The following is a 21073-nucleotide window of genomic DNA, read 5'->3' on the forward strand; positions in this document are numbered from 1 at the left end:
GGTGCAGAGCCGACCGCGAGGCCCGAACCCTGGAACCCCAGCGCCAAAGTTGGTAGCCAAGCATTAAGACCACATCCTCACCCCAGGACACCTCCAGGCTGGAGGGATAAGCAGCTGGAGGGATAAGCAGCCCAAGTGGTCCGTGTCCTGCTACGGACCCCGTAGCCCGACACTCTGGAGAAATACCACCTCACAGGGCCAGGCCACAGTGAGGCAAATAGTGCGGATGAAAGGAGCCATCCGAAGAATGCAGCGAGAAGGGGAGACAACCCAAACAAGCACCCGCCCTGCAACAGAGAAAGAACCAACTGCAGAGCACACACTGGCCAGGAAGAAGGTAAAACAAAACCGCTACATGGAACTCACCCGGAGTGTGGGCTGGGACACCACCAGGAACAAGGCCCCCACCACACAGCCAGACCAAGGCATCCACAAAGGCCTTGCCAGAGCCGAGAAAGCCCGAAGAGCAAGCAAGGCGCGTCTCCCACCCGGCCAGGCCACAGGAAGACGCACCCAGTGACCCAAAAGCAACCGGGAGTTTGCACACCAGCCACAAAGGGCCGGCCAACATGCGAGCAAACACCAGCAGATCCAGCCGTGAACACCCCTGCCTCCCAGCAAGCCCGGCAGACCGGGAGGCAGACCAGCAAACTTCCCGCCCGCACAGCCAGGCAGCAGGGCGGGGAGAGTAGAGAAGAAAACGCCACCCCAGGCCAGCAGGAGCAGCACCAGTACCACGTCCATTCTGTCGATAGACAGAAAAAAAGAACAGGCGGAATGCTGGGTAAGTACTTCTTATGTACTCCCAGTGGGAGGGGCAGGGTTAGGGTCCCAACATTCCTCCGTCTTTTTTTCTGTCGGGAGATGGGTTTTCTCCACTAGTTATTGAATGGGACGAGGACATAAGGGACCTGGGGGTAATGTATGCTGTTTGGCCAACAGCCATAAAATAGCAAAGAAACTTATTTATTCATATGAGTGCTTGCTAACTAGCAGACAGTGAGCACAATGTGGCCAGCAGTCATGCAAATAGCAGAGAAGCGTGTCTATTTAGCTGGTTGCTCTCTAAACAACTGAAATTATGTATTATTATGCCTAGAGCTGATTTCAATAGGTACTTACCACCAGGAAGAGCTGCAAACAAGACATTAACACAATTGACACACACTTGCTTATGCAAATGAGTGCTTAATTGGCCTAAATGCAATTTACACATTAATAGCACTAACACATAGGTGTCACAGTTCAAATAGCCATCCAAACTAATATTTAAATGTTTCCAAGTTAATTTTGAAGAAATTACAAAGAATACCACTCCATTATACCGAGGGCAATGACACAACACCCTTGGGGCCCCAACATAGAGCTGTAACACACTGCATCATTGCTCCTTTTCCTTTGGCCGTGGTCACCAATGGCTTGGCCGTAATGCCAGAACCTGCCCTCATCGCCGCCATGAGTGCCGAACCTCATGCTGCACACGACTGAAGGCTGTGCACAGATGGGGATGTCCAAAGGGCCTGGCCTTAGACAAGACCTTGCACTAGTCATACACAAAAAGCCACCCAAGTGATTTGTAGGTCTCGCACACGCAGCGCGCATGCGCTGATTAGGGGGGACCTCTTGTAATCGATCCGCTTTCCCCCCAAAAACGTGCATGCGTTGCATTGCTTTCAATGACAACGCGTGCACGTTTGGCGATTCCCTTGTGGGAGCGAGCTTTGTCAGATGGTTCCTGCTCGCTCCCGCAAGGGAAACAGGCGCAGGCCCCCTCCACTCTCCCTTCCCCCTGCTGCCTCCTCCTCTCCTAGTCATACTTTTTTTTTTTTTTTACTCTTAGCGCGAGGGGCGCACGCTTGGTTTAAACATGTTTGTAACCACATTTTGGGAAAACACTGTAGTTTAGTTAATTTATAAGAATTCCATCTTAAAACACTAAGAAAAGAAAAGAAAATCGCAAATAACTCAGATGAAGCCACCGTGGGACTCTTCTGGATTCACTAGAGAAATAATGGCAAAGTGTTGTAATTTTCACTAAATAGGTCATTCGTTGATTATGTCTACTGACCTAGTCTGTATTTTCTAGCCATTGGAACACCCCGCTTTTTTTTCTGATTCTTACATATAGACCAGCATCCTGAAATACTGTGCGTCCCTTGGGTCCAGCAGAAATTATTTGTAACTGGCCTCTGATATTTGTACTCCTCAGGACTTATGAGGCACGCAAAAAGGCGCCCTTTTATGCACGGAAAAAAGACCACCCAGCGTATAATATGGAGGAAATTTGGTCATCTCTGTTTCTGTGGTGATGGGCAACTCCAAGTGCTAAGTGGTGACAAAGTGCAGCTGCACCTCCCTGTGAAGCGGAGGGAGACCCCGGACCCACCCTGTTGATATCTATCTCTGGCTGCCCCCCCCTCTTTGAGGGGGTGCGTGTCACACTGTTGCGGACTGAGGTCTGGTGTCTGCTTCCTGGAGGGCTGCTTACGCTGTGACATCATCGCTGACTTTGGCTTGTTGTGTCTGGCTGCACCCCGACTACAACACACGTCGGTGTTTCAGTCATGACTCCGGTCGGTGCTGTACAGGTTACCGCTCTTTTTGTTCTCCGGGGTGAGGTAGAGCGGTGTCTCAAAAGTGCGCATTCGTTGCCTACCTCACTCGCAATAACCGGCACGCGGCAGTCCCCGAGAAAGGATGTCATTTGGGGATACATAGTGTGAAAATGAAATATCATGGAGAAGAGTGGCATAATTAGGGTTTTAAGTGGGCCGGGTCCTGCCGGTGTTCAGCACCGGTAGTTGCTAAAAAGCAGGTGCTGAGACAGGTCCCTGTCGGGCTCTCCATTTTTGCCCTCACTCTCAGGGTAAAAAAAAATCCTAACTCTGCAGCAGTACCACCCTTCATTGCCTTTGATGTAACTTGAAAGACACTGATCATAGTTCTTTCCCCGTCTCCTCATTTCCAAATGGAAGCATTTCCAATATTATAAACAACAAAGCCGTAGCTGATGCTTATTTATCTTATGCAATTAACAGTAATTGGCAAAGCCAATAGTCCTGACTTGTTGTAGGTGTAATGTTACGTTTATTATATATATGGATGCAATTATAGAAGCAGCGAAATACCAGATGGGCGGCAGACAATATGCTAAGCACAAACTTTTAGCTTATGTGTTTACATTGGCCTCGCCCCTTTGAGAGACCCCCCCCCCCAGTTTTTTCATCCCACTTTAAACCCTGGACATAATAAGTGGTGACCAATGGTACTCGCTATGCTGTTGTGTTACTAAGTGTGAAAGGCTGAAAACCAAGCAATCCCATTCAGGGGCATAGCTTTCATTGGTGCAGCAGGTGCAGTAGCACCGGGTCCCACAGCCCTGAGAGGCCTACCGAGCTCTGACAGTGCTGCGTCTTACTACCCCAACAGCAGTCAAGGGGCCATTTTCTTTTCTGGCACCACAACCCATGGCCTCCTTGTTACGCTGCTGATCACACTGATATTTCGTGCTTAGTGAAGAGGGCTCAGCAGCAGCTGGACAAGAAGACAAGAAACTACGTGAACAGCTATCTCTAAAGCACAGATGGCAGCGGGACTGAAGCACTTGCAGCGATGCTGTGCACGGGACGGCATGGCTGTCTGTTATGTTTTCATTCTTAGTGCTTTCGCTCGCTCAATATTCCTTATGATGTAAGTTAGGAGTTTCATGTTAGAATGTATTAGGTCATTATGGAATGTATCTTTTGTATGTGTGTTGAGTTACTTTCTGTGATTGGAGCTGTTTGCATGCTGGTTCAGCTCTTCGACTACAATAAAGGATATCTTCACTATTAATGATCCTGCATCCTTCATTACACTGGCGACAGGATGTCGAAGAGCGGATGAACCCACAATAACTTTCCACTTTAATTAATGAGGAATTGCGGTGAACCTGTAATCAGAGGGTGATCGTCGATGAATACATGTAGTGATGAATAGTACCTATGTATTGTATTAAAGTATAAACTTTGAGAATATTCTTTTTAAAATTTATTTTTCTTTTTTGTTTGTTGTAGTTTTCTTGTATTTATTATTTCGGAGAAAGAGGGATGTGTTATGTTCTTAGTGTTTTCGCTCGCTCAAGATTCCTTATGATGTAAGTTAAGAGTTTCATGTTAGAATGTATTAGGTCACTATGGAATGTATCTTTTGTATGTGTGTTGAGTTACTTTCTGTGATTGGAGCTGTTTGCATGCTGGTTCAGCTCTTCGACTACAATAAAGGATATCTTCACTATTAATGATCCTGCATCCTTCATTACACTGTCTCTCTCCCCAGCCAGCCTGCGTTTACACATTCAATGTTCTGGCTATTGCGGAATGAGCACGATTTACCAAGGTTCACTAACAAGCAACGCAGTTAAGTGTGGGCAGCAACACTGCAGCCTTCATTGGTGCTAGTAAGTGCAGGAGCAGCAGTTGTGCACGGTTCCTTCACAGGGACAGAAGAGAGTTTAAACACGCGCACACAACCATGTGCATGATTTGCACTATTGAGCCTTCTTCACGTGTGTGGACTCTAACAACACAGACAGCGACAGCGCATCCTTGCACGTACGCACCTTCACAGAAACTGACACGCACAGTGTATGTGTATGCGCCACTGTTGTATAACCATCTCTAAAACAGACAGACCACTCACCGCGCTGGCAGCGGCACTGCAATTTGTCCTCTCAGGTTGTGTGCAAGTGATTGTGCTTCTGTTGGTGTTTGTAGAATGTAACCGTATGCGAGCAGGGCCGGCTTTAGCAGTGGCGGTGCCCTGTGCGACAATGTTTGTTGGCACCCCCCAATGACCACATCTGACACGGATTCCCTCTCTACCACCATTTAACAGTGGTCCTCAAGTCTCTATAACCACTCTCTCTCAGACTGATTTAGTTTTATAGTGCCTCTCATACACGTGTAGGGTGTCAGAGCACTTTAAATCACCACACATTGGCACAGAGACAATCATACATGTGTAAATCAGTGTATAGGAAATGGTACATAGGACCGAGGACTAAAAGTTGTAGGAGTCACATGTCATCTATACTGGTAGGCGATATTGTTTAAGGGTCTGGAAAAGCACAAATTCAGAATTTATAACATACCATCAGTGTTAGGGGTTTTCTTTAATAATAAAAATTGATTTCTTCTACCCAATTAACCCTTTTTACAAGTTTAGGATTATGAAAGACAGGGCAAAAAGACATATAGCGCTAATACATATCTTGTAGTTTGCATGCAGCTCTTTGATGACACTTAATAGCTCACTATGCTATATTAGGATTTTAACTTATAAACTGTAACATAAGTAACAAAGGATCCCTGGGACACAAGCAGTAACACACTGACCTATTTACATTATATGTACTCCGTGATCTGCATTCTTTGTAATAGGCACATTAACCCACTGCACTAGCTTACCACGAGTTAAAACTTGTCCAGGCAAACCTCAGGTCTCGCTCCAGCAGGAACATTAATCACTGGAGTGATCTAGACGTTTTTTATTGATGGCTGAAATTGCTGGAAGCAAAGAAGGCGGCAGCAGGTGCTTTTAAAACGAAAATATGCTTGCAGCCAGAGCGTCCCCACCTCAAGTCAGCGCCCGGTGCGGTGGCACCGATCGCGCCGCCCTAGAGCCGGCCCTGTATGCAAGGGTGTCCGTTTGGTGTTGGTATGTTGAAGGGTGTGATGGTGTGTGATAAGGTGACAGTGTCTGTGTTTCGTCACATGATATTTTCCGGATAGAGAGCCCGAGACTGACACGTTGATGTGTGTGGTGTGTATTAATGTTTTGATTGTTACATGCATGTACTTTTATGGAAGGGAAAACCTTCCAAATAAAGTGACGAACTGAACTAATAATGTTTTGGTGTTTGTTGGTGTAATGGCGTGTTTGTGTGCTTTTATGTGCGGTGAAGTTGTGTCGGGGTGTGAATTTCTCTTTGTGTATGTTTGTGTGCGTGTGTGTGCATGTGTTTGCGAGATAGCACGTGCGCTTGTGTGATGGTGTATTACACAGGGAGCAAACTGGGGTTGGTGGGGGATGGGGGACAGAACGAGGCTGTGGGACAAGAACATTTTCGAGAGAAAATATAGTTTTGATCCACTTCACTGGACGCTTTTTAGGTCTTGCCTACCCAGCGTGCATGCGCTGCATAGGAGGGCCTTTAGCTGTCGCTCTGCTTATTTTCAAGCACACACTCGTGCTTGTGGTGGCATCCACCTTGCAGGAGCGAGCAGGGGCACGCCACAAGCACGAGTGTAGTGCTTGAAAATGAGCAGACTGCTCTCCCAAGCGCACGCGCGCCTCTCTCCTTGCCCACATCGTCCCGCCCACTCACTCGCTCCACCCTCTCCGTCTCATTTTTGCTCGCGCTTCTTGTTCTACATGCATGGGCTGCATAGGAGGGCCTTTAGCCGTCGCTCTGCTAATTTTCAAGCACACACTCATGCTTGTGGCGGCATCCACCTTGCGTGAGCGAGCAGGGGCGTGCCACAAGCACGAGTGCAGTGCTTGAAAATGAGCAGACTGCTCTCCCAAGCGCGCGCGCGCCTCTCTCCTCGCCCACATCGTCCCGTCCACTCACTCGCTCCGCCCTCTCCGTCTCCTTTTTGCTCCCGCTTCTTGGTCTACACTTTTCAGGTGATCTCTTTTCAGAATGCAAGTTTTTACTCTGAACTAAATGAAAGAGATGGGCGATGGCTAGCTTGCTCATTTGGGTGACGCACCTGCTGTAAATTTCTGTCTGCAGTCTGAACCCCTCAAGTTCACGACATGTTTTTGGGACATACCCTATCAAGTCACGGTTTTTGGGAAATTATAATGATAAATAAATGTCTAAAGTGCATGGTTACCCCAACGGGATTTCCCAGCGCTACATGAAAGGAAGTGGCAGCAGTGATGTTAAAATAGTCAACAGCTTACAAAACTGGAAAAAGGAGGTACAATTTCGAATGTTTATAGGGAGAGAATAGCATAGGGTTGGACCTCGAAAGCCAAAATCCATTAGCAATCTTTAGGTTCTGTTAGGCTTGCATTCAAATCACAGAAGTTTTAGAATGAGTTCCTTCCACCCTGGTGAATTATGGTATTGTCAAACTCGAGTTTTTTATTGCTTGTTTCAAGTTTTGTAGAAAATCCACTTTAAATTTCAAATATTTTAAGTTTCAGTATTGTACTCCCCGACCTAATCCATGCATGCGTCTTTTACACACCCAAACTACGCTAACACACACATGCCTGAAACTTGCAACCCCTCGAGATGACTCAGCATGTCATGATTGCAAGAACAATTTGACGGTGACTGGCAGCTGTCAGATCCGGTTAACACACTGACAATTTAGTTTGTCCGACAATGTCTGGCACATAAATTATTACATTAATACTGCTAATTATATTATCATGATTTTTGCTACTACTAATATTGGAGTTATTAATATTCTCATAATAATAACTTCAAAATGACTCAGCAGTTTAATGTCTCTTCAAAACTATTTGTGCGCATAAATGATTATTTGATACTAGTAATTATTTAACCAATATTACAGCGAATATTATTGGATATGTTATTAATATTTAAATATTAATAACAGCAATACTAATAATTATTATTAGTAGTAGTAACTGCAAAGAGAGTCCGCAGATTAATGTCTCTTCAAAACTGCCTGTGAGAGCTCAAGGTCACACGCCTGAATCCTGGCACAATTGACCCAGCCGTTCCTTCATTGAGCTCGATTAAATGAGTATGTGTGGATGCTAATAAATTAATTATTGCACTAGCAGTCTGCAACATGTGCAGTGCAAAGAGCGATTAAAAATCAGAAGATGTTGCTCGCCCCAGACAAGGGAACCACAATCAGCCTCGACAAAGAGACTCAGACCTGCCCCTCTCTCTTGGTTTCCCCGCCCAAACTCTCTTTCCAGCCACCCATTCCCTCTCTCCTTCTTTCCTCTGTCTCTTCTCTCTTTCTCTCTACCCCTCTCTCTCTTGCAGCCTCCATATGGCTGCTGCAATTAACCCTGCTGAGCTGAGGAAAGTGAGAGATATACCAGGAGTGATCCTGTGCTTTGAAAACCAGTTCCAAGGGCTCCAGGCTACCAGGGAAAAGCACAGTAGTATTAGCACCCTGTCCAACCCTGCTAGCTTCACAGTCGCCTTACCTGGCCTTTAACTCCTTGTAGTCCTCGCACACTTTGCTGAGCTCGAGCTGTAGGCGCGCGCGCGCTCCTTAGCCACAGAGTCCAGGGTCTTGCGCGCATCCCCAAACTCCACCTCATAAGCAGACTTGATGCTCGATACCTCACGGTTCACTGTCTCTTTTCATTCAGTGATGCGCAGTCGCAGTCCATCATTCTCTGACTTGAGAGAGCGCACCTTTTCGATGTAGATCGCAAGTCTGTCATTGAGGTCCTGCAGTTCCTCCTTCTCCTGTAGCCAGGTGATGCGGGTGGGAGACCAGAGCGGAGTACATCCTTTCTGGGTGCTGCGCTTCTGGCCCGGGGTCTCCATAGCAGCAGACATCAGGTGGAGGTTCTGTCAGTGTCCAGACAGAATCCGCTGTTGGGGACTCGTCCTCGTCACTGCTGCTGGCAGTCAGTGCACCCTCCTCTCTGGCTCCAGCTCACATAACCAGGCCAAGCCAAGGGAGGAGTCATTACACCGCCAATTCCACGCCTTCGGTGTCATTCCTGTATTTTTATTACATGGAGACTTGGACAGGGAGGAGAACCCACTGGCAATAAACCAGAAATAACCCACCAAAATATTTTACATGATTTGTCTCCCCAGATGAGACCATTTTGAATGCCTCAAGCTGCAGCAACTAAAAAGTGACTTCATTACTTTGCTTGTTTTAATGAAAGGGAAGAAAGACCATAGACACCCTCCGACCATGAATATTGTTGATTATTTTCATATAGAAACAAGCATTGGCATAGCCAATAGGTCTCGCCTTTGGGACCCTATATGTGTTTAGTTATCCAGCACAATATCCTTGGTGCAACAACATCAAGTGTTGCATAGCCGATGAGTCTCGCCTTTGGGACCTTATAAGTGTTTAGCCATGCAACAGTTGGTGTTGTTGCACTAAGGATATTGTGCTGCATAACTAAATACTTATAAGGTCCCAAAAGCGAGACCTATTGGCTATGCCAATGCTTGTTTTTATTATTATTGTATTCTATCACATTATTTGACATATTTATGTCATACCAGCCTGCTTCTAAACATACACAAAAATGTGACTGGATGTCTACACACACCAACAGGTGTCAGCTTCATCATAGGACTCCCCACACAAAAACCAGGTTTGATGAAGAGTGAGCCTATGCCCTGGAATCAGGGAGGCACTTTAAGGTAAATACGGATCTGTGCACAAAAACTCAATCTAAAAACCAATGTGGTACTGCAATCTAACCTTTATACTTTGTGGACTGCTACTTTGTATCAAAAAACAGACATGTAGAGTAGGGGAGCTAGTACCCCAGCCCAAATAAACCATCAACATGTTTCTGCCTAGTCACTCAACAAAGTACATGACATTCGTCAGGATGGACATTGGATCCTTTGGTGGCATATATACGTTACACGTGCCACTATGTTGGTGGTATGACCTTTGTTGCCACCCTACGTTCCTAGGTCCTGAGGTACCAGCAAACCACTAAACACAAACGAGCATAGTGTAGACTTCAAAAGCAGCTGGACCAGGCCATGTCCAGTTGCCACTGGTTAGCTGGATACTTACAGGGAAAGGTCTTTTGATATTTGTTGTCTCCCTGTAGCCACACAGAAGGCCACCCAAAGGACCCCTTGGAGTCAACTTTTTTATCCTGGGTACAAGAGGGAACAGGACCAGTCGTCAGGCTCCTCTCAGGTTACAGACAATAAGTCCAATACTCTTATTATCTTCCACAAGGCGGGATGTGTCCTGAAGTTCGTGCCGGTAGATACCACATTTATGCCTGGGAGGAGCTAGTGGGTGGGATGACTACTGGCCCATCCCTAACCAACAGGGATAAATTCCTGGGGCTAGCCCTATTCACTATTTCAATCGTTCCTGTTTGCCATGCTTCAAACCATCCCAAGATGCAATGTATCAGGACATTTTCAAGATGGTGAAAGTCTTCAACTGCACAAAACATGGGCTGAGGGCAATGTGTGTGTGTGTGTGTATGTGTTAGGAGTGTACTATGGTAATCCTGGTATCCTTCCGCATCTAAAACTAAGATCCAGTTTGGAGCAGGTACTGTACCCACAACAAACCCAGAGACAGAGGTCTGGTAGGATAAGAACAGGGCCCTTCAGCAACAAGACAGTGGTTACTAAGAATTGTCTTGCACATTCTGTTCTGGCCTTTTCAAGTGTGCCTCAAATGTTATATTTGAACACTGCAGACCTGCCAAGTAGGATTTGATGCTCAAGCAGGATTTGACACTTTAGTGTCAAAAAGTTTGCCCCCACAACCGACCATGCATGTTCAGTTGATTTCCGAGGAGTCATCTCTATCCATTCAGGTTAGCCAATATTTTTGCTCCTGGGAGGCATTGCATACCTTATTCCTACCTATTCAAAGCTAATCACTGGCTGAGAGTAGCCATGCGTGAATGCAAATTAGCCTCCTGGAACTTCAGGCAGAGAAAAGATAACTTTTTAAGGTTATTTTTTCTTAATATTTATTAAACATCCAACTTCACCATTTAATTGGATTTTTATTAACTAATAAAAAGAGTTGTTCAATTCTTTTTCGAGCTGGTTACTTTCTCGAGATACAAAAGAAGTATTTAATATTGCTTGCAAGTGTTTATTTATGGGCCAGCCAGCCTTCCTACAATGAAAATAGCTGTTGGGGGTTAGTCATTGCAAGGACATGCTAACTTTAAATTTCTACATGCCCTACTTTTAAATTCTATGCTCCCTACCTTGTGCGCTACAAGGCCTACAGATTGATGACATATTAATATTTAAAAGGGACATTTTTACTTGTCAAAGTGGGATTACTTTGACAGGTCCATTCAGGCTACAATGGTAAGCCTGAGGCCATGTTTCTAGTACCATGTCACTTCCAGGCCCTGGGTACATTTTGTACCATGTAATAGGGGTAAGAAATTGGGGCATTAGACAAGGGGGTAGGCCACCTCAAATAATAACAACAATCCTTCTCAGGGCGAAGCGGTATAATCAATAAATTATAGTGAGCTCAGCATCCTGGTAGCTATGACATAGAGTAGGCAGGCTTTACTTGGAGGTCATGTGTTGGAAGATGGTTTAATAGTAGGTGCAGGTAGGTATCTACAGCTCATAATGAACAACACCGCAATCACAAATAAGTTCCAGTTAATTTCTTGATAAATTAATCCTTGCTCAACCCTTGGTAACTTGGCTGCGAGCAGATAGGCTTAACTTAGGAGACAGGTATGTAAAGCTTTTAAAAACACCAATACAGTAAATAAGTAATACACAAAACACAATAAAATTCCAACACCAAATTTATAAAAATAGGAAATATTTTTATGATTAAAATGACATCAAAATGTCAAGAATCCAATGAATGGGGACCAGAGATATGATTTTTTAAAGATTTAAAATAAAATTCTTTCTTAAAAACAAATAGCATTCAAGGGGTTAAAAAAGGTTGTGGTGGATTGGGAAAAAGTCAAAGAATCAGGCTGTCCATGAAGTAACACTTTTACACTTACTTCCAAAAGTGTTTATTGATGCAGGAAAGTGCCCCGCAGCCCCAGCCAAGTGTCAAAAGCTCTGGTTTGCCTCTTGGGGTTTGGGATTGCAAAACTCACAATGCACGTTGTCAATCAAACTAAAATGCAGGTGAAGCTTGTCAGCTGGAGTTGTCCTTGTTGTTGATGTTGCAGGTAGCCTTTCCAACAGTTTTCTACCTGTTGCTGATCAGGGAATCCTCTCCTTATCCTTTACGCCCTTGTGAGTGCAGCAGGTACAGTCCTTATGAGTGCAGTCCTCACTTGTGCAGTCCAAGAATCCAGCAGGGCAGTCCTTCTTCTCACAGATGTTTCTTTTGGGTCTTTGAAGGTCCACAACATCAGATAAGGGTCCTGAAGCTCTGATTTGCCTCTTGGAGATTTGTAACTACAATTCCCACAATGCACCTGCTCAAATCATTCACAGTCCAGGTGATGCTTGTCAGCTGGGCTTGTCTTGATGGAATTGTTACAGGTGACTTTTCGAAGCTCTTTTGTACCTGTTGCTTTCAGGGAGTCTACTCCTTAAAACTTTTGAAGCCAGGCTCAGTCCTCTTTTGTGAAGCTCAAAGTTTGCAGCGGGTACAATCCTTATGAGTGCAGTCTTCTTGTGGTGCAGACCAGGGCTTCAGCAGGGCAGACCTTCTTTTCTTGATATTTCCAATCAGTGATCTGAGTTGCTGAGCAGCTCACCCATGTTTGTTCTAGTTTCTGGGCTGGAAGGAAGGAGGTTCTCCTAATCAATGGTATGCAGAGTGTCACCCTCTGTGATTATCACCTCCCCTGAAGTGTGCCATTTGTTTGTCCCAGAAATCACTGCTCCACAAAAATCAAAATGGAGAAAATCTCTCCTGGAGCGTAAGGTCTTTACAAAGCCCACCCACAGGTGTGACTAACTCTTCTTTGCACTCCTCTTCCAGCCCCTCTCCTGATTCAATTACAAGGGCTCCCATCTGGCTGGGGGTGCAGGAAACAGGGGTTGGCCTGATTCCCCGTCCTCACAGTATTTTTCCCTTTGACGACCAGTTAGGCTACCCAGCCCTCCTTTCTGTCCTGGCATCTGATGCTGCAGGTCTCCTCCCCCCAGATGTCTCCTTTGTCTTAGCCCAGGTCACTTCACACCTCAGAGCAGTGCTTCTCAGCCTGTCAAAGGCTGGCCAATCAGAAGAGGCTGCTACAGGGCTTATTTTAGGAAACTTTAGGAAAACAGTTCTAAAACTACTTCCATGCAATAATTATAATTACTCCAACCTTGCCAACTTTGCTGGATGTATTGTAACTATTATTTTCATACTTTGAATAATTATTTAAACTAACTCCTATCAAAAGATAGACTATTTCAAATAAAGCCTTCCCCTGTTAGCCCATTGAGCTAATGTTCAACACTGGGGAAAAACAAAATTGACAGTTTTTCCCTCATCAGGGCATATAAAACATCTTTTATGATGCCCGTTTATTTTAATATGGCATCCTACCCTTTGGGCACCTTGGGTCGGATGTAGAAACCAGATTTGACACAGTCAGACCTTTTATCTTCAGGCTTAGGGGCTTATTTACAAGGAGCTTGCGCCGGCAATGCGCCATTATTTTTAACGCATTGGTGGCCCTGTCATTACTCCACATTTTATCGGTAATGCATCTAGGCCAATATGTCACTTTTTGGAATCCTGTGTCAAACTGTACCTGCACCTGAACCTACTCTATCACGTAATTATTAATATATGTAAGGTAGGTATTTCATTGTAATTTACAACTCTTAGACCAGTGCATTGATATTTACAAGCTATTTGAAAAGTGACGCATTGCCGGCAAGTGCCACACAGAGTCCCAAAAGCCTCAAAATTCATGTGTCTCGGAAACCCATGCATAGGGAATCACTCATTGGCTTTGGCATATAAAGAGAAGCAGGACAGAACAGTGTTGCGCACAGAACTACACCATGGAGGTGCTGATTTTGTAGTTGGGAGTCGCAAGGAGACAACCACACCCCCCCAACAAACACCCACTCCTTTCCTCACCACCGCAAAGGCAAAGCGCCATTAGAGACCCTCATGGGGTATTGTACCTGCTGCAAACGTTGGTGCCTTGAGACCCTCACGGGTGAGTAGTGCGCTTACAATTCCCTGATTAATTGATTGATTGACAGGCATCGCAACAGGAGGGAGCGCATTTACCGGCAGCGGATTTCCCTCATTGATCTTAGGGAGGATGAGGTCATCACATACTACTGTGGTACTACGGTACTTGCCCGTGAAATTTCCTGCGGGTTAGTGGATGTCACTGGGTTTGTTAAAGCAGGCCCACTAAGTCAATCTCAAGCATCCAAAGTGACCAGGGGTGCAAAACAATTTGTTAGTTTCCAGGTAGAAGGAGGAGGTGGCTCCTGCCGGCCATATGCAGTCCAATTCCAACAATTTGGATCTGGAGCCCAGTTCAAATTCAAATTCCTGGGAGATGGATATGATGACGTATAACTGTTTAATGAGGCCCTAAAAATATTTGACATGTGATTCTGCCCCAGGGATTCAGGTTTATAAAAGAAACTAAGAGGTAAAGCCGTGATGGATGTCTTGAGGCCAAAATTGGTGCTATTTGCCGTCGAAAACAGAATCCTTTCTGCGATGTGAGGTTGATTACAATTAATGATAACACAATCACAATTCCACTACTTACTAGAACTGCCAACCCAATTGACCTGTCGCACCATGTTGATGTTTTTCTCTACCCTTATTCCTAGGACCGTGTTACAAGATAACCAATGTAACCCCTTGTTCTTCAATTGAGTGTAATCCTCCTTGGTGCCCTGAGGGAGAGTTGGCACATACCCCAATATCAGGACATATGGGGGTTGATTCTGCTGGCAGATGAATAACAGGCAGGTTATGTATATACTTTTGCATAGGGCCCTCCCCTCCCCCCAGAAATTGCTCTCCAAGGCTGCTACTCTCCTGTATGGATTGGCCCAGTGCAGCCAAACTTTCTTTTGGGCCAGAAATTATACCTGGTTTTGGTACAGTATGGATCGCAGAGGGGGCAGAACCAAACGCAGATGTACATTACCCCTTGATGACCTTAGAGGGGAAGGTAAGGGTTCCCTAGTATTCATGTGTGGGCCACCCACAATGGAACAATCCGATGTTGAGGGTGCCATTAATGGGTTAGTAGCTACACCCCTTGGCAGTGCACAATGTTTAAGTTCAGAGAGTTCAGAGATACCATTTCCAATCTGAGTCAAACGCTGGATGATTGGACCCAGCTCAAAACCTTAAAGGAGTCCTGTAGGGATTCTAGGATGCACGTTAAATCTGCTTTGGTCATTTCTTGATCAACTACGATCTTCTTAGGTGTCGGGTCAGCTCTTGATCTTTTAGTTTTCCCCCCAGGTGGTTGGCACTTTCTTTTCGTGCCCATCCCTTGGTTAACCAGCTCGACACCTCCTGGTCTCCCTCGAGTGGCTAGTCCGGCAGCTAGTGGATTAGAAAGATGACTAATGGACGTTGCCCCCACTTGCCCCCCGCATGGATGTACGTTGCCCCCCCTAGGTTTATTAACCACAATGATCGGTGTAAGGGGTGCCGGTTGACCAGTTAAACAGCTGTTCTAACTATTCGGTCTGACTAATTCTTGGATCCCGGAGTTATTAGGTGACTCGTCAACACTATCCACATCTTTGTGCACATGTGGGCAGGGGAAGATGGGAGGTTACAGGAGATCTGGAAAGACGTCGGTTCACCAGTTCATTCTCCTTAAAGCAAAGATACAGCCCGCTGCAAGAATGAGTCCAGTTCACTGGTCACATGTAAGAATCGAAGTGAAGAAGACAAACAAGCATGGGTACTGTCTGATGTGTGTTGCTTTGTAAAGAACACGCATTGACTTGAGAAGGCCCAGCATTATCATACTATGCAGAGTTTGGTCAGTCAAATTGGACTGTTCACATAGCCATCAAAGCCAGGCACCCCGCACCTTGTAGCAAGCTAGGCTGGTCTTGTACCTTGTGTGCACTCTCTGCATCTGATATGTAAGGGGCCTGGTATTATATGAATACACTGCAACATGACTTATGCTACAAGTCCAATGTACAGACAATACCGGGCATTTGTGGAGTCAATGTATTGTGCTTCATATGTTCACAGTGTACATGTTCAGCATTCACAGAGCAATGTACCATCTTTTTGTCTTGTAGCTGGATCTGATCCATACACCCGTGGTGAGGAAGCGAGTTTCAGAGATCCCAAATACAACCAGTGAGTGTCACCTGATTGTTTCTGTGCTCCGTAAGGATTGTCTGTGTTCTCGTAAATTGATTGCGGTGAGATGTGTAAGAGGTATCATTAGTCAGCAAAAAGAAGCTTAACCTTACATGTAGTTTTACAACAGAAGTAGCGCAAAGTTGTATGTGCAGTTGACAGAGCCAAAGTGCTCCGCCCATTGACCCGGTTGACAGGGCCCCAACTCAAGCACCAAACCTGATAAATAGCGGCATCCCCATCACCCCGTCGCCACATCAAGATCAAACCAGCAACAGAAACCTCACCCAGTACCACATACTTATCCGGTGTCAAATGCCCCATTGTGGAGAAGTGTGGCTCACTGGTTAGAGTAGGCAGACCTGGAAGCAGTGGTCAGCCTGGGACCAGGGTTCAATTCCCGGCTCGGCTGGGTCTTGTGTCCATAAATTGTCCATGGACTCGATAATTCTCGCTCCAGTGCATACTCGATTCATGGGTTCACACTCTGCGACTCTGGGCAATAGCTTGCTTAATCTCCACAATGGCCCCTCGCGGTGGGATGCCTGGCTTTCACCTTGTGGATGCCCTGCTGGGTTATCTCACAGGGGAATACCAGGACGGGTTCCCTAAGCAAGCGCTTAGAGACCGGTTGGTGATTTGCGCTATATAAATATCTTCACATTCACATTCAATGTCTGAGTACAATCTACGTGTGGATTCTAAGGCAGTTTTGGACCTTCCTCCGGCTGTGGCTCCTTACACCGTGATTATGGTTAATGTCCCGCACCTACGTGCTGGTACTATAGAACACTGGGACACTTTAAGGAATAAATCCCTCTTTTGGTTGAGCTCCAAATTCGGCTTACAAGATAACTTGTTCTCTAATTTTAAAATGGCAAGAAGAGTGCATTGGTTAGGGAAGGGTAACAAATCAATGCGGTGTGATTGCGTGATATTGACCGTTAAATCAATAGAGCTGGTTCATTACATTTTGTCCAAAGCGAGTTTGCTCCCTAACTCCTCGAATGATATCACTGTGGTCCCACTGGGTTTCTTTTATCAGCCCCCGAACATTGGTAATCCACACAGACAGGAACGGGAGTTCCCCCCAGGGCACTTATTCTATAACATTCCGGTTCAGAATCGCTATGACCTCTTTTCCCACCTGGACCAGGTAGATTGACGTCCTAAGAAAAGAGAGAGCCTGGAATCATTGAACTCTGAAAATCTAATAGATCTTAGTCCACCCACACAGAGTCTTAATGTTTTGAACTCTACCGATGACAGGGTAAATATTCACATAACCACTGAATTCGAAGTTGAGAGGGATGCCAAACAAGTATTCCCCCTGCCCATCATTAACACCATTATTGATGTGGATGATAATGGCCCTGGGGTGGCGGTTAAGCCTGTTCTTAGGTTGGAAAATGATCCAAAGATACTTCCTATATTGGGACACACCTCCTTAGCAGATTTAAGTAAAAACATGATTAAGGAGAAACTTGCAGATCATACCTGTAATTTATTGTTCTGGAACACTGCAGGCCTGAAGTCCAAGATTGTGAACCCTCAGTGGACAGATTTTGTAATTAAGTTCGATATATTATGTTTCCTGGAAACATGGGCAGAAGATCCGATTCATGTAAATGGGTTTAAGACATTTTTTTCTCCTGCAGTTGCATCAACGCGTGGAAGATCAATGGGAGGTCTTTCTACTCATGTAGCCTATCATACAAATTTGTCAAACATAATTATTCTGGTTAGGGATCTTCGCTTCTTAATTATAAGGGCTGATCTTGATAGATCTTCTAGCATATTGATAGTGAACTTTTATAATAACGCTTTGCGTAAACATCAGGCTGATACGTTGAGGGCTATATCCACTTACATCAACAACTCTCAGGAGGCTCTCTGTAAAGATCTCTTGATAATATGACTGACTGATAATATGGGGCGGAGACTTTAACATTAGTCTCTGCCAACACTGGGACACTGGAGTTTGCGGCCTGGGATACAGCCGTGGGTCTAGTTTCCCCCACTTTAATCACTGTGGTCCTGGAGAGATTTTAAATAACATCATGCATTCAGGTGACTTGGGCTTTGCAAACACCCTGTGTAGATCTCGGCTTCTTTTAGTTCAACTTTTAATGGACGCGGTCTTTTCTCGACCATTGATTTCATTTTAATTACAGCAAGACATGCCTCCAGACTTACTAATTTTCAAACCTATGATATTGCCCTTAGCGATCACTTTCCACAAAGCATTGGTTTCAATTTATATCAAAAATCAATCACAGGCAATGCCCATTCGATCTATTGCATAGAAGACATCACTCTGACGAGACAAAATGGATACACATTAAGTTGGAAAAAGATTGATCCAGTTTTATTGATGAATACAATTCTAAGCAATTGTAGCGAATCGATTAGTAAATGTTCTGGCGGCGGCCACATAGCGTCCGAGATAGTGGAGGGGTTTCTTGATCTATCTAAGATCATAAGAAATTATTTACATGTAGATCTTAACAGGAAATCCATCCCAAAAAAGGGATGGTTCGACCACAGTTGTAGCAAAGCGCACTCAAACCTTAAACTTGCCCTCCATAGCAGGCCTAGAAACAATGACATAATAAAAGAAGCAAGAAGGGCTTATCAAAATACTTTGAAAGCAAGAAAAAATAGCCTCAGGGAGGAGGCATGGAAAAATCTCAGAGCCGCATCTGAAATGAAAGATACTGCTGCTTTTTGGAAAGCGGTAAACGCCCCGTATTTAGCTGACACAGAGAGAGCAAGTATTCAAATAGCCATAACAGGGAAGGAATGGGTGGACCATTATTCCAAACTATATTCCACCCCTTCCCCTGCAACAAGTATTAGCGACTTGGAGGGGGTTAGTATAATATCCCACCCTGTTAACCTGCACTCTCAGCTTAAAATGGAATTGTCAGAGATCGAGACGGCAATTAGATCTAGTAAGTGCGGTAAAGCTCCAGGGCCAGACGGCATTCCCGTGGACCTTTTTAAACATAATATAGCCTTTTGGGGACTCATTTTAACCCATGTCATTAATGCCTGTATAACGTCGGGTTTTATTGCTACCTGGAAAGAATCGATCCTGGTCCCGATTTTTAAAAAGGGGGACAGGCACAAACCTGCCTGTTATCGCCCTATCTCACTCCTGGACTCCACGGTTAAAATTATAGGGAGAGCAATTCTATCCAGAATACAGCTTTGGGCAGACGAGCGATCCATTATCAGTAATATTCAATATGGCTTTCGGCAAGGTTTGGGAACAATTGACCAGTGCCTAAATCTGGAATTAGTTATTAATAAATACAGTAAGGCCAAAAGGGGTGCGCTCTATTTAGCCTTCGTGGACTTGTCCGCGGCTTTCGATTGTGTCATTCACAATAAACTATGGCTGATTCTAGAAGAGTTGGGATTAGAATTAGCTTTGATCTCCCTAATGCGCGAATTTTATATTGAGGCAAACGCTAGGGTGCGTTATGGGACAAAGGGGGAGTGCTCTGATCGCTTTACTGTGGGGAAAGGAGTGAGGCAGGGCTGTGTCCTGGCACCCCTCCCTTTTATTTTATATATTAACAATTTAAACTCGATGCTTCAAAAGGAATGTAAGGACCTGCCGGGGGTAGGGAATATCCCTCTCCCCGTCTTAATGTATGCAGACGATGCAGTGCTTATGGCCGGCACCCCGAATAGCCTCCAGATGGTTTTAGACAGTTTTGCAAAATTTATGTCTGATTTGGGACTTACAGTTAACCCGTCAAAAACCTTTATTTTAAAATGTGGACAGGGAAGCAGTAGGAGCCGGCCCTTGTTTCTTGATGAGAATCGTCTAACTTGTACAAACACCTTTTCGTATCTGGGGGTCCTCTTCGACCGCACGGGCCTATGGTCAAAGGCCGTAAACTCACGAAGATTATTGTTCCAGAAGTCCTTAACAGCTCTGAGCAATTTTAGTAAAAAATTAGACAGACATCCACCCACTGAACTACTCCCCATTTATAAAGCTAAGTGCATTTCAATTGCAACTTATGGAGCAGGTTTGTGGGGATACGTAGATGTGACCTCATTACAAAAGTGTGAAAATAGATTCCTTAGAAATTTGCTTGCTCTCCCAGTAAGCACCTCTATTTTTAACTGTCATTCTGAGCTGGGACTATCTTATATAGAGGACATAATTGGGATTCAACCCTTTCTTCTTTGGTATCATATATGGACCACAGAACAGACTAGTCTAAATCGTCAAGTGATTTGTGACTGCTGCGCGTTAGATGGGGCTTCCCAGATAGGATGGCTCATGCACATAAAAGATTGATCACGAAAATTGGGCCACCAAGAATATTTTGATAAGCCTAGTACTTTATCTAAAGTAAACAGGAAAATACTAAAATTAAGCTGCCTGCATTATCTTGAAAATAATAGATTAAATAGAGAAATTAATAAAACCTTGGTTCGAGCGCATCAAAGCATTCTCACCACTTTTAAGACACAGCCCTACCTAACACATGTAGCTTCTGATTTTGATAGATTTCTATTGACACGGTTCAGGATGTCTATTTTACATAGATTATTTAGCTTCCCTGTAATTAATGATTGGTCCAGGCAACTGTGTAATTGTCCCTGTGATGGTATATCGGCACAATCTACTATGCATCTCTTATTCTTCTGTAAATTTTACATTTATCAAAGGAAACGGTGGATAGTCCCAGCACTGAGAATATTAGGGATGAAACAGTGTCGTCCTGCCTTTTTAATTTTTCATTCTTTGGGGGAAAAGTTTATAATTCTAGCTGTCTCTTCGTTTTTTAAAGACTATTATTATGTAAAAACATTGCACTGTAAAATATTTCTTAGCCTGTCCGGTAGGATACTCCTCTTAACTTTGCAGACCTATATGTTTTACATTGTTTGATATTTATGAACTGATATTGTGCTTTTATGATTATTAGTTTTAATCGAATAAAGCTTCCTTTGACTTGACTTGACTTGACTTGGCTATGTGAATTGAAATCAAATCAAAAGATCTTTAATTTAACAGTGTTTCCACAGCATGTAAAGTGCACAGGATAAAAACAATG

The 21073-nt window shown here is 44.6% G+C and overlaps 1 long non-coding RNA gene across 2 annotated transcripts in view; it reads left to right on the forward strand.

Moving 5' to 3' along the window:
- LOC146861781 (uncharacterized) overlaps positions 1–21073 on the forward strand; it is an 819473-nt gene that overhangs the window by 512224 nt on the left and 286176 nt on the right. For both annotated transcript variants that reach the window (XR_014978049.1, XR_014978048.1), the window contains one exon: positions 15926–15986. This is a non-coding gene — a long non-coding RNA (uncharacterized LOC146861781). The remainder of the gene's footprint in view (positions 1–15925; positions 15987–21073) is intronic.

The sequence above is a fragment of the Triturus cristatus genome, chromosome 2_2 (genome assembly GCF_964204655.1).
Source record: "Triturus cristatus chromosome 2_2, aTriCri1.1, whole genome shotgun sequence".
In the NCBI taxonomy this organism is placed as follows: domain Eukaryota; kingdom Metazoa; phylum Chordata; class Amphibia; order Caudata; family Salamandridae; genus Triturus; species Triturus cristatus.